This window comes from Gossypium hirsutum, chromosome A12 (assembly GCF_007990345.1).
Source record: "Gossypium hirsutum isolate 1008001.06 chromosome A12, Gossypium_hirsutum_v2.1, whole genome shotgun sequence".
Lineage (NCBI taxonomy): Eukaryota > Viridiplantae > Streptophyta > Magnoliopsida > Malvales > Malvaceae > Gossypium > Gossypium hirsutum.
In genome coordinates, this window is record NC_053435.1 from 62,820,360 (window position 1) to 62,835,991 (window position 15,632).

The window sequence follows — 15,632 nt, forward strand, 5'->3', positions numbered from 1 at the left end:
AAAACAGAACAGAGGATTACAGTGTCATTCTACGCTGTCTCACACAACTTTAAGTATCTCATTATCGGAAATTCCTTTGCTTACACGGTTTCTTTTATAAGAAACTAGACTCATTAATCTTTAATTTCATGTCTCATTCAGCCTCTAATTCAAATCCATAAATTTATGGTGATTTTCTAAAGTCACGTTACTACTGCTGTCCCCAAGCAGATTATTACCATATCAAACACTAACATTTGCATTTCACCTTACTAGCTAGCTTAGCAAACCTTAATTTACTACTTCATGCCAAACCAAAGATCACATTCGGCACTTTCATCCACCATTCCACCAAGCATGTAATATTCAAACACAACCAAACTCACATTCGGCCCTAGCTCATAACAAGGTAGCCGATTCTTTTTCCTTAGTGTCTAATGCTCACCTATGATTCTTTTGTAGTTCAAACACTCCTCTATCATCATTCACCTAACTTTAACATGAAACAACAAAACTCACCATTTCTCATCCAAATAACATGAACAACAACCATTTCTTGAACATTTTCTCATGACCGATTGCTCATGTTACCAACAAGATTCAAGATTTGAACATGGGCTAACTAAGGGACTTAGTAACTAGCTTAATACATTCAAAAATTTCCAAAAGCTACCATGCATTACATACCTTATTCAAGACTAGAAGGAGTGGCCGAATGTTTTACTTCCCCTTCCCCCTTCTTCTTAGCATTTTCGGCCAAGGATGAAGATGAAAAGGATGAACACATTTTTTCTCCTTTCTTTTCTTTAGCTCACGGCTAGCAAGAACATGAATGATGATCTTTTTTTTTTTCATTACTTTTCTTTTATTCTCTCTTTTATTTATTTTATTACTAACATTTTATGACACAAAATAACATATTTTATTTGTGCCATACTTATGCCATAATTTCAATATAATAAAAAAATTGCACAAATGCTTATCATGCCCATCATGGCCGGCCACTAGGTTTTAAGGTGGGAAATTTGACATGCAAATCCACCTATTTCATACTATAAGTTATTTGGCCACTATAAATTAGCCCATAGCATTTGCAAAAATTTTCACATGAGTCATTTTTCATAATTTCACTCACAATTGGCAAAATCAAAGCATGAAATTTTCACACATGCACTTTCACATGAAATAAACATAGAATATAACATCTAATTATTTTTGTGACTCGGTTTAGTGGTCCCGAAACCACTTTTCGACTAGGGTCAATTTAGGGCTGTCACAACTCTCCCCACTTAAGAAATTTTCGTCCCCGAAAATCTTACCGATAAATAGGTTTGGGTATCGTTCTTTCATCGAGCTCTCGGTTTCCCAAGTAGCTTCCTCGATCCCGTGTTTGAACCATAACACCTTAACTAATGGAACCCTTCTGTTTCGCAACTCTTTCACTTCACGAGCTAGGATACAAATCGGTTCTTCTTCATAACTCAAGTCAGATTGAATTTCAACTTCAGAGGGATTAATCACATGTGACGGATCGGATCTATAACGTCGAAGCATCGAAACATGAAAAACGTTGTGAATCCTTTCAAGTTCAGGGGGTAAAATCAATCTATACGCCACTGGACCAATTCTTCGGATATTTCATACGGCCCAATGAACCTGGGACTCAATTTGCCCTTACGGCCAAATCTGAGTACCTTTTTCCAAGGCGAAACTTTAAGAAACACTTTATCTCCAACCTGATATTCAATGTCTTTTCTTTTCAAATCCGCATACGACTTTTGACGATCTGTGGCTACCTTCAGACTTTCACTTGTTGACATATTAAACATCTCAAAACAAAATCGGAGATGTCTCGTTTCATACCATGCCACCAAAATCGACGTTTCAAATCGTTGTACATTTTCGTACTCCCCGGGTGAATTGACATTCGGCTACAATGGGCTTCGTTCAGAATCATCGAAATGAGTTCCGAATTCCTTGGAACACACAAACGACTTCTGAACCTCAAACAATCATCATCATCGATTTGAAACTCTGATTCCTTGTTCGGAACACACTCAGCCCGTTTTGCAACCAATTCATCATCGACTTTCTGAGCTTCACGAATTTGATGAATCAATAATGGTTTGGCTTTTAATTCAGCTACTAACACATTGTCGGGTAGAACAGACAAGTGTACATTCATCGCTCGCAAAGAAAATAGTGATTTCTGGCTTAAGGCGTCCGCAACCACATTAGCCTTTCCCGGGTGATAATTAATGACCAGCTCATAATCTTTCAACAACTCAAGCCAACGCCTTTGTCGCAGATTCAAGTCTCGCTGGGTCATCAAATATTTGAGACTTTTGTGATCCGAAAATACATGGCACTTCTCACCAAACAAATAATGTCGCCATATTTTCAAAGCAAATACGATGGCAGCTAGTTCGAGATCATGGGTTGGATAATTGCTCTCGTGTGGCTTCAATTGTCTTGACGCATAGGCCACAACTCGACCTTCTTGCATCAATACGCAACCCAACCCAAGTAGGGATGCGTCACTATAAATGACAAACTCTTTGCCTGATTCGGGTTGCACTAAAATTGGAGCTTCAGTCAAATGAGTTTTCAGTTGATCGAAATTTTTCTGACATTTCTCTGTCCATTCGAACTTAACATCCTTTTGAAGTAGCTTCGTCATTTGTGTGGCTATCATCGAGAAACCTTTGACAAATCGTCGATAATAACCGGCGAGTCCCAAAAAGCTCCGAACCTCAGTAATATTTCTCGGAGGTTTCCAGTTAAGTATGGCTGAGATTTTGTTCGGGTCAACTCGAATACCCGATGCGGATATCACATGACCCAAGAAGCTAACCTCTCTTAACCAGAACTCACACTTACTGAACTTAGCATATAACTGCTTATCCCGCAAAATTTGTAACACTAGCCTCAGATGCTCGGCATGTTCGGTCTCATCTCTTGAATCGACCAGGATGACATCAATGAACACAACTACGAACCGATCCAAATATGGTCTGAAGATCCGATTCATCAAATCCATAAATACCGCAGGGGCATTAGTGAGCCCAAACGGCATCACTAAGAATTCGTAGTGACCATATCTCGTTCTGAAGGCAGTTTTGGGTATGTCCGAATCTCGAATTCGCAACTGATAATAGCCCGATCTCAAATCTATTTTTGAGGACACTGAGGCTCCCTTCAGTTGGTCGAACAAATCATCGATGCGCGGTAATGGATATTTGTTCTTTATCGTCACTTTATTCAGTTGACGATAGTCAATGCACAACCTCATGGTTCCGTCCTTCTTTTTCACGAACAATACTGGTGCACCCCAAGGTGAGAAACTTGGTCGAGCAAAACCTCTATCCGTCAATTCTTGCAACTGAGCCTTCAACTCTTTTTACTCGGTTGGTGCCATACGATACGGAGCTATCGAAATCGGCGTAGTTCCAGGTACAAGCTCAATACCAAACTCTACCTCCCGAACAGGTGGTAAACCCAGTAATTCTTCAGGAAAAACATCCGGGTATTCACAAACCACCGGCACAGATTCGGGTTTCTTTTCTAATTCTTTGTCATCAAGTACATACGCAAGGTATGCTTCGCAACCTTTTCTTACATATTTCTGTGCCAACATTGAGGATATTACAGCTGGCAACCCATCCAAGTCCGCCGGAAAACAGGAACCTCGGATTACTAGGGGACATTTCTTACACACTTTGTCGACAAGCACGTAACGACTCAAGGGATTTGACACCCGAATTACGAACTCAGTAGACTCAATAAGTAAAGTCTTACTGGATGCTAAGGTTTCACGTATGTAAGAATGAGTAGAACCGGGGTCAATCAAAGCAATTACATTAGTATCAAAGAGAGTAAAAGTACCGGTAATAACATCAGGCGAAGAAGCATCCTCGCGGGCACGTATAGCATAAGCTCCAGCAGGCGCACGAGCCTCGGATCTGGTCGTAGCATCTCTAGATCCTCTCTGACCACCACTAGCATTGCCTGTATTTCTAGATGGTCTACCTCGAGCAGTGGTAGCACCCGGTTTCTCACTCTGATTTACATTCTGTTCAGACATCCTCGGGCAATCTTTAATGAAGTGGTCAACTGATCCACACTTGTAACAGGAGCGGTCATGGAATCTACAACTCCCCGAATGCCATTTACCACAATATCGACATTCTGTTCTGTCTCGGTGTTCATTCCCAACACTGGCGATCGAAGTGCCTCGGGTACCCATAGGGGGTCGATCACGATCTCGTCTAAAAAGGCCCGAGTGCCTCTAGACCGACCCACATCATCTCGAAATTTCTTCGATGCCTGTTGAAGAGACTTTCCCAAGGATCTTTTACGAAACTCTCCAGTTCTCACATCAACTTTTTGTTTTTCTATTCTAAACTCTTCGGCTTTACAAGCTCGCTCGACATTGTCGCTATCCGTAGCCTTAAATTATGTAGCCCCATGTTTTCGGATTTTGTCAACTGGGGGCTTATTTGTCCTTATTTGGTCAGTTACCGGAGGTATTGTAGGTGCAGGGGTTGTATTAGTCGGGAATGGAGGTTGTGGAACAGCCGTATTTGTTCGAATGTATTGGTTAAACCAATCATTCATCACGCTATAGAAAGCTTGTCTAGCTTCATCATTCGGGTTACTAGCATTCGGTTGAGAGTCCGCTGGCGCTGTCCCTTGTGCGGGAGCAGGCGCTACACTCTCAAGATCATCAGCTACCACTCGGTCGGGATCGGGATCCATTACTATAATTAAACACATTTGCAAATGTCAGAAATCACCACACTATCAGATAATCACATAAAATGGCATGTATAGCTAGACCCAACGCATTACGGTAATCCTAGAATCGACTAAACCGTGGCTCTGATACCAATCAAATGTAACACCCCGAACCCGAGACCGACACCGGAGTCGAACACGAGGTGTTAACAGACTTTAAACCCCTTATAAAAATATTTCCCAGACGCTGCCCAATCTGCGTACTAGTCGCTTTAAAAATCATATCTCTAGTTTCACAACTCGAAAATCAGTTTCGTGATTTTTTCCTCAAACTAGACTCATATTCCCATCTACATATTTTTTTCTAGAATTTTTGGTCAGGCCAATTAGTACAGTTTATTAGTTAAATTCCCCCATGTTACAGGGATCGACTACACTGACCTTTGCGCATTACGACTTGGATATCTCCCTGCACAGAGCTTCAATACTGATGCCGTTTGTTTCTATGGAAACTAGAATCAGATAGGAATCTATACATATATGGTATGACTCCTAATTATCTCTGGTTAATTTATAATGAATTTCCAAAGTCGGAACAGGGAATCCAGAAACCGTTCTGGCCCTGTCTCACGAGAACCTGAATATCTCTTAACATACTGTCCATATCATCGTTTCGTTACTTTCCTATGAAAATAGATTCATCAGGGTTCGTTTACATAATTTATTCACTATTTAATTCCATTCCTACTATTTTTAGTGATTTTCCAAATCTACATCACTGCTGCTGTCAGCATCTGCCTTTAAGGTAGACTTTACCTATTTCATAGTTTCCATGATTCAACTAGCCCTTTTAGCATGAGTAGCACAAATGATGATGGTGATTAACCATTCCCATGGCCAATCCTTGTCAAGCATATTCACACTAAATGATTATAACATTATACTCAAACATATATAAGCCATTTTTGCATGGCTAACCAAAATTATACAAGTCCAAAGGGTCCATGACCCACAACAAACGGGTAGTCCTATACATGCCATATCCAGAGTTCAACTAAAAGAGTACCAAAAGAGCTTTGATAGTGTGGATGACTTCGACTTCGATGATCCCGAATCCGATAGCTAACGAACAATATCTATAAAACAGAGAGCCAAAGCAACGGGGTAAGCATTTTAAAGCTTAGTAAGTTTCAAGTAATGAAATCGGCTTTGACTAAAGTATTGCATTCACATAGCTAAATAAATCACTTTAATAATTCACATTCTCATAAGCATACTTACTTCACACTTCATCAACATATACACACACAAGGTATCAACCTATCTCAAAGCCGAAAATTCGTTAGTCGATTGAACGAATATTATTTAAAACGAATCGACTTTTTTTTTTTTCAAAGCACATGCAAACATACCTTATCGTTTGGGTTTATCGAGCGTATTAATTGAATTTATTGCAGCACAAAACGCTCACATTCAAACCCAAGTTTCTTCGGAATTTAGCCGGATATAACCACAAGCTCAATTGCCTTCGGGTCTTAACCCGGGTATAGCAACTCGCACGACTGCCTTCGGGTCTTAGCCCGGATATATCAACTTGCACAATTGCCTTCGGGTCTTAGCCCGGATATATCAATTCGCACAAACGCCGTCGGGTCTTAGCCCGGATATATCAGTTCGCACAAATGCCTTTGGGTCTTATCCCGGATATATCAATTCGCACAAATGCCTTCGGGTCTTAGCCCAGATATATCAATTCGCACAAATGCCTTCGGGTCTTATCCCGGATATATCAATTCGCACAAATGCCTTCGGGTCTTAGCCCGGATATATCAATTCGCACAAATGCCTTCGGGTCTTAGCCCGGATATATCAATTCGCACAAATGCCTTCGGGTCTTAACCCGGATATATCAATTCGCACAAATGCCTTCGGGTCTTAGCCCGGATATATCAATTCGCACAAATGCCTTCGGGTCTTAGCCCGGATATCATTCAAATGCTCATGCACACATATATCAACAATCATGACACATCCATATTTCACTTTCGTTACTAAGGCTCAAACACAAAGCATTTATTAAACCTTTCCAATTTCGGCTCAATAGCCACACACAAAGAGCATGATTTCAATTGGCTTTATAACATAGTCTCTATGCACATTCGACTATCCATCATAGTATGACTAATCATTTCAATATAATTCAAGTAGGGTCATTACTCGAAGACATACCTCGGATGTTGTCGAACGACTTCAATGGCTATTCAATTACTTTTTCCTTCCCTTTATCGGATTTAGTTCCCCTTTGCTCTTGAGCTTAAGTTCAACAAATTTTAAAATAGTCATTAATCGACTATTCAAGTATTACTTTCAGAATAATATATATATTGATTCGACTTTCACACACATAGATTATAATAAGCTTTATAAAAATCAATAAATAATTCATTAGCAAATTTTCAATAATGTTTACAACAAAATCACATATTCACTACGAGCTGTTTTCCTGAGCAGCAGTCACTAAATTATTTATAACTGGAGCTACAAAACTCCAAATCACTTGCCGTTAATTTTCCCTGAATATATACTCGTACATATTCCATCCATAAAATTTTCAGAATTTTAGGCTTGGCCAATCAATACCAGATTTTTCTTAAAGTTTCCCCTGTTTCACTGTTTGACTAATCTGACCACTCTTCACTACGAATCAAATTTCTCATTTTACAGAATTCAAAATGTGTTGTATTTGATTTCATTTGAAACTAGACTCATTAATGAGTCTAAGCATATAAATTTTATCTTATAACCATTTTTGTACAATTTATAATGATTTCTAAAAACAGAATAGAGGATTACAGTGTCATTCTGCGCTGTCTCACACAACTTTAAGTATCTCATTATCGGAAATTTTTTTGCTTACACGGTTTCTTTTATAAGAAACTAGACTCATTGAGCTTTAATTTCATGTCTCATTCAGCCTCTAATTCAAATCTATAAATTTATGGTGATTTTCTAAAGTCACGTTACTGCTGCTGTCCCCAAGCAGATTATTACCATATCAAACACTAGCATTTGCATTGCACCTTACTAGCTAGCTTAGCAAACCTTAATTTACTACTTCATGCCAAACCAAAGATCACATTCGGCACTTTCATCCACCATTCCACCAAGCATGTAATATTCAAACACAACCAAACTCACATTTGGCCCTAGCTCATAACAAGGTAGCCGATTCTTTTTCCTTAGTGTCTAATGCTCACCTATGATTCTTTTTGTAGTTCAAACACTCCTCTATCATCATTCACCTAACTTTAACATGAAACAACAAAACTCACCATTTCTCATCCAAATAACATGAACAACAACCATTTCTTGAACATTTTCTCATGACCGATTGCTCATGTTACCAACAAGATTCAAGATTTGAACATGGGCTAACTAAGGGACTTAGTAACTAGCTTAATACATTCAAAAATTTCCAAAAGCTACCATGCATTACATACCTTATTCAAGACTAGAAGGAGTGGCCGAATGTTTTACTTCCCCTTCCCCCTTCTTCTTAGCATTTTCGGCCAAGGATGAAGATGAAAAAGGATGAACACATTTTTTTCTCCTTTCTTTTCTTTAGCTCACGGCTAGCAAGAACATGAATGATGATCTTTTTTTTTTTTCATTACTTTTCTTTTATTCTCTCTTTTATTTATTTTATTACTAACATTTTATGACACAAAATAACATATTTTATTTGTGCCATACTTATGCCATAATTTCAATATAATAAAAAAAATTACACAAATGCTTATCATGCCCATCATGGCCGGCCACTAGGTTTTAAGGTGGGAAATTTGACATGCAAATCCACCTATTTCATACTATAAGTTATTTGGCCACTATAAATTAGCCCATAGCATTTGCAAAAATTTTCACATGAGTCATTTTTCATAATTTCACTCACAATTGGCAAAATCAAAGAATGAATTTTTCACACATGCACTTTCACATGAAATAAACATAGAATATAACATCTAATTATTTTTGTGACTCGGTTTAGTGGTCCCGAAACCACTTTCCGACTAGGGTCAATTTAGGGCTGTCACACTTTTCCTTTTCCTAAGCCGTATTCATGACGGGAAGTCCCATCCGTCAAAGTTGTATGTTGGGTTAGGCTTCGAACGATAGGCCCTTTTGGTGTCGCGTATTGAGGCTCAAATGTTGCTTCATAATCGTCCACACTCCTCTGGACATCCTATTCTTCCATCTCATCCTCGTCCTCCGAGTGTCCCTCCTCCTCTTCAGCTCCATGATAGGGTTGTGTTTGACTGAACATGTCCAGCGAATAATTTGGTGCTCTTAATTCATTCATTCGAGCAAATTCTTGAAGTACCGAGCCTGTCTCCTACATCCATCTAATCATTCCATCAAGTTTTTCTTTGGTGTTCCCACTTACCTCTTTTACTTGAGTGACACTGATAAATCCGTCTTTTCTTTTCTCATCTGGTTCTAATCAATAATCTACTTCCTCTGAAGCTCAACATATTGCTTATATAGTGAATCCCAAATTATGCTATTTGTTGGCTTCATGAACTGGTCATTTTCTCCTATTGGAACTTCTGCTTTTTGACACAGTGCTGTCATGAGGTAAGGAAAGAAAAGCTATTTTTTTGGCTATTCACTCGACGCTTCATCTCACGATAAATCCATTTGCCCACACATATTTTCTTATCCTGCAGATACCATAGAAAAGAATAGGTCTAAAAGTGTTAACGTTCGAAACATTCAATACGGGCGCAATTCAGGTGCCTATGAATTGCATCCATATTTTTGCTACCGAAAACATTATAGTTGATTGAAATTAGTTGGTAAGGTAGCATCCAACCTATAATTCCTTATACCTCCACCCTGAGTCAAATGCTTAAAAACATCTTCCATATTTCTCTAAGGAAGGTAGACCAATGCTAGCAAGGAAGTCTTTTCCATAGTAAGGGACATCACAAAACTCACAAATCTCTCTACGGGTGAGAAATATTTTTCTCCCCTCACTGTTATAGTGTCCCAACTTTAACCTTGTGACAGCCCTAAATTGACCCTAGTCGGAAAGTGGTTTCGGGACCACGAAACCGAGTCTTATAAATAATTAAAGGTTATATTCTGTGTTTATGATGTGCGTAAATGCTTGTGTGATAGTTCCATACTTTAATTTGGTCAGTGTATGTGAAATTTATTAGTAGGGACTTATGTGAGACAATTTAGAAATATGCTAGGCAAGTGTTAAAGTGGCCTATTAATATATGTGGGAAAGTGCTTGTCCTTGCATGTCAAATTAGCCAAATTAAAGCATAGTGGCCGGCCATGCTATGGGTGGAAACATGTCACAAACATGTTATGTTAGTGATGTATGTTAGAAAAAATAAAATAAGGAGCATGGTAATAAAATAATGAAAGGGAATATGATGAAAACAAAGAAAAAAAAGTGTCCATCCTTTTTCATTTCTTTTGGCCGAAAGTTCTAAGGAAGAAGGAAGGAGCTCTTGCTTCATGTTCGGCTTGGAAGAGGATTAGGAAGAGGTTTGGCCATACTTGTATCTAGGTTAAGGTAAGTTTGATGTTGTGCCATGAGATTCATGCATGTTTTTAGTTGTTAGCTTGAGTTCTAACTAGCCCATGGTTTAAATCTTTGCTATGTGAGGGAGATGATACTCGGCCATGGGTGTTGTCTTCTTGGTGGATGTTTGATGTTGTGTTGGTGAGGTATGAAGATGATAAAGTGTGTGTGAGAATTTGAAAAAGGTAGGTCTTAGCAACTTCATGAAGCAATCGGCCATGGTATATCCATAAGTATGATTTATGCTTGTTATGTTACTCATGGTTAAAATGATTCGGCTATGCTTCATGTAAAAATAAAATATACATGTGAATTCGGATATATGTTTATATTTGGTTAATGATTTATCCTTGTGAAGTATAAATTTGTAACATGATTTGAGTTGGAAGTTATTATAATGTATTTGTGCATTCGGGTATATGATGAAAATATATGAAATGGTTATAATCAACCTTATGATTCGGCTCTTGCACATATATATATGTTTGCACATGATGTATTGGTATGCCATTTATGGGTGGTATTAAGTATATAATTGGCCTCAACATATACATGCATACTCGGCCACATGAGAAGATTAGTGTTGCTTGTATTCGGTTAGAGGCAAGCATATTGATGCCTTTATCTTGGTTTAGACAATCGGCTAAAAGGGAGTGTGGGTTAATATGTTGAGTTGATGCATGATTTCACATGTATGTGACTTTAATGTCTAATGTATATATATGGGCTAAGTACCTTGAGTTCCTCTTTTCGATGCTCAAATGATTAAATCAATTTATTTGTTAAATTAAGCTCAAGAGCAAAGGGGAACTAAATCCGATAAAGGGAAGGAAAAAGTGGTCGAATAGCCATCGAAATCGTTTAACAACATCCGAGGTAAGTTTTCGAGTAACGAGACTTAGTTACCGATTTGATTAAGTCATGATGTATGAGCATAACAAATATGCGGTGATATGATGATTCTACTTGAATCATATGTTGAGTTAATTAGTCTATACGTATGATGGGTAGCCGTATGTGCATAGAGATAGTGTCATAAAGCAAATTAAACCATGCTGTTTGTATATGGCTAGTGAGCCAAAAATGGGATTGCTTAATACATGACGTGTGTTTGAACTCCAACTATGAAAATGAAATATAGATGTGTCATGATTTATTGATATGTGTATGAATATTTGGATGATAATCAGGCTAAGTCCCGAAGGCATCTGCACTAGTGACTAGTTCCGGGCAAGTCCCGAAGGCATTTGTGCGAGTTACTAAATCCGGGCTAAGTCCCGAAGGCATTTGTGTGAGTTACTAAATCCGGGCTAAGTCCCGAAGGCAATTGTGCGAGTTACTCTAACCGGGCTATGCCCCGAAGGCATTTGAGCGAGTAGCTATATCCGGTAAAATTCTGAAGGTACGTGATTTGGGAATGAGCGATCTGCTGTAATAATTTCAATTAATACGCTCGTAAAAACTCAACAACGAGGTATGTGTTGTACATGCATTGGATTAATTGATTCCTCTTAAATAGTATTCGCTCAGTCGATTAAGGAGCTTCCGGTTTTGGTTAAGTTGATCCCTTATGTATGAGTATAAGGGTTGGAAATGTGAAGTAGGACTGATTTTTGAGAATATATGTGTATATGAAATTATCCGTTTAGTTATATGAATGCTATACTTCAGTTGAGCCTAATTCCATTGCTCAAAACTTACTAAGCATTAAATGCTTACTCCGTTCTTTGAATCTCTGTTTTATAGATTTTGGTTCATCAGCTATCGGACTCGGGATTATTGAAGTCGAAGTCTCCCACACTATCAAAGCCCCTTTTGGTACACTTTTGGTTGAACTTTGAAATGGCATGTATAGGACTACCCTTTTTGTTGTTGGTCATGGACCCTTTGGTTTTGTATAAATTTCGATAGCCATGCGAAAATGGCTTATATACACTTTGAGCTTAATATTATAATCGTCTTGTATGATGTTCATTAAGAGGTATGGAAATGTTTGGGAACGATTAGCCATTGGAATGGTTAATCATGATCATATTTTGTGCTATATATGAAAAAGGGCTAGTTGAATCATGGAAACTATGTAATAGGTAAAGTCTACCTTAAAAATAGATGCTGATAGCAGCAGTGATGTGAATGTGAAAAATCACTAAAAATAGTAGGAATGGAATTAAATAGTGAGTAAATTATGTAATCGAACCTTGATGAATCTATTTTCATAGGAAAGTAAAGAAACGATCATATGAATAGTATGTTAAGAGATATTTAAGCTTTCGTGAGACAGGGCCAGAACGGTTTCTGGATTCCCTGTTCCGACTTTGAAAATTCATTATAAATTAACCGGAGATAATTATAAGTCATGCCATATATATATAGATTTCTTTTCGAGCCTAGTTTCTATAGAAATAAATGGCATCAGTATTGAAGCCCTGTACAGGGAGATATCCAAGTCGTAATGTGCAAAGGTCAGTGTAGTCGAACCCTTAAAAAGGGGAGACTTTAGCTAATAAACTGTACTAATTTGCTCAACCAAAAATTCTAGAAAAAAATTTGTAGATGAACATATGAGCCTAGTTTCAGGAAAAATTTACGGAACTGGTTTTAGAGTTTTGGAACTTGAGATATGATTTTTAAAGTGACAGTGACGCAGTTAGCCAGCTCGTCTGGAAATTTAAAATGGACTGTGCAAATAAGTGATTTAAGTCTGCGAACCCCTCGTGTTTGACTCCGGCAACGGTCTTGGGTACGGGGTGTTACAATTTTATTGGTATCAGAGCTACGGTTTAGTCGATTCTAGGACTACCGTAATACGTTTGGGTCTAGCTATACTTGCCATTATGTGATTATTTGATAGTGTGGTGATTTCTGACAATTGAAAATGTGTTTATTTATAGTAATGGGTCCCGATCCCGACCGAGCGGTAGCTGATGATCTTGAGAGTGTAGCGCCTGCTCCCGCACAAGGGACAGCTCCGGCGGACTCTCAACCTAATGCTAGTAATCCGAATGATGAAGCTAGACAAGCTTTTTATAGCGTGATGAATGATTGGTTCAATCAATACATTCGAACTAATACGGCTGTTCCACAACCTCCATTCCTGACAAATACCACCCCCGCACCTACAATACCTCCGGCAACTGACCAAATAAGGTCAAATAAACCCCCAGTTGACAGAATTCGAAAACACGGGGCTACTGAATTTAAAGCTACGGACAGCGATGATGCCGAGCAAGCTGAATTTTGGTTGGACAACACTATCCGGGTACTCGATGAGCTATCTTGCACACCTGATGAGTGCCTAAAGTGTACTATCTCCTTGCTACGTGATTCTGCCTACTATTGGTGGAATACGTTGACTTCTGTTGTGCCCAGAGAGCAAGTAACTTGGGAGTTTTTCCAAACCGAGTTTCGGAAAAAGTATATCAGTCAGAGATTTATGGATCAAAAACGGAAGGAATTTCTTGAACTTAAACAAGGTTCCATGTCGGTTACCGACTATGAACGAAAATTTGTAAGGCTTACCCGGTACGCGCGGGAATGCATTTCTTCAGAAGCCGTGATGTGTAAACGTTTCGAGGATGGGCTGAATGATGATATAAAGTTGTATGTTGGCATTTTGGAAATCCGAGAATTTGTGGCGCTTGTCGAGCGGGCTTGCAAAGCCGAGGAGCTCAGTATGGAGAAAACAAAAGCTGAGGTGGAAGCAAAGGAGTTTCGTAAGAGGTCTTCGGGGAAGCCCTTCCCACAGTCATCGAAGAAATTTAGAGATGGCTTAGGCCGATCTAGAGACACTTCGGGCTTATCTAAACGAGATCGCGATCGACCCCCTGTGAGTGCACGAGTCACTTCGGTCGCCAGTGTTGGAAATGATCGTCGAGACAGAACGGAGTGTCAATATTATGGTAAATGGCACTCGGGGAGTTGTAAATTCCATGACCGCTCCTGTTACAAGTGCGGGTCAACTGACCACTTTATTAAAGATTGCCCGAGATTGTCTGAACAAAACGTAAATCAGAGTGGGAAACCTGGCGCTACTACTGCTCGGGGTAGACCACTAGGAATATGGGCACTGCTAGTGGCGGTCAGAGAGGATCTAGAGATGCTACAACCAGATTTGAGGCTCGTGCTCCTGCTAGAGCTTATGCTATACGCGCACGCGAGGATGCTTCCTCGCCAGATGTTATTATCGGTACTTTTACTCTCTTTGATACTAATGTGATTGCTTTGATTGACCCTGGTTCTACTCATTCTTATATATGTGAAACCTTAGCATCCAGTAAGACTCTACCTGTTGAGTCTACTGAGTTTGTAATTCGGGTGTCAAATCCTTTCGGTCGTTACGTGCTTGTCAACAAAGTGTGCAAGAAATGTCCCCTAGTAATCCAAGGTTCCTGTTTTCCGGCCGATTTGATGCTTTTACCGTTTGACAAATTTGATGTTATCCTCGGTATGGATTGGTTGACTGTACATGATGCAATTGTAAATTGCAAAAGAAAAACCATCGATTTGAGGTGTGTAAATAACGAGATAATCTGAGTCGAGTCTACTGACTTGAATAGGTTGCCAGCTGTAATATCGTCGATGCTGGCTCAGAAATGTGTAAGAAAGGGGTGTGAAGCATACCTTGCGTATGTACTGGATGACAAAGAGTTAGAAAAGAAGCCTGAATCTGTGCCAGTGGTTTGTGAATACCCGGATGTTTTTCTTGAAGAATTACTGGGTTTACCACCTATTCGGAAAGTAGAGTTTGGTATTGAGGTTGTACCTGGGACTACGCCGATTTTGATAGCTCTGTATCGTATGGCACCAACCGAGTTAAAAGAGTTGAAAGCTCAGTTGCAAGAATTGACGGATAGAGGTTTCGCTCGACCAAGTTTCTCACCTTGGGGTGCACCAGTATTGTTTGTGAAAAAGGACGGAACCATGAGGTTGTGCATCGACTATCGTCAGCTGAATAGAGTGACAATAAAGAATAAATATCCGTTACCGCGTATTGACGATTTGTTTGATCAACTAAAGGGAGCCTCGGTGTTTTCAAAGATAGATTTGAGATCGGGATATTATCAATTGCGAATTCGAGATTCGGATATACCCAAAACTGCTTTCAGAACGAGATACGGCCACTACGAGTTCTTAGTGATGCTGTTTGGGCTCGCTAATGCCCCTGCGGTATTTATGGATTTGATGAATCGGATCTTCAGACAGTATTTGGACCAATTCGTAGTTGTGTTTATTGATGACATCTTGGTCTATTCAAGAGATGAGACCGAACATGCTGAGTACCTGAGATTAGTGTTGCAAATTTTATGGGATAAGCAGT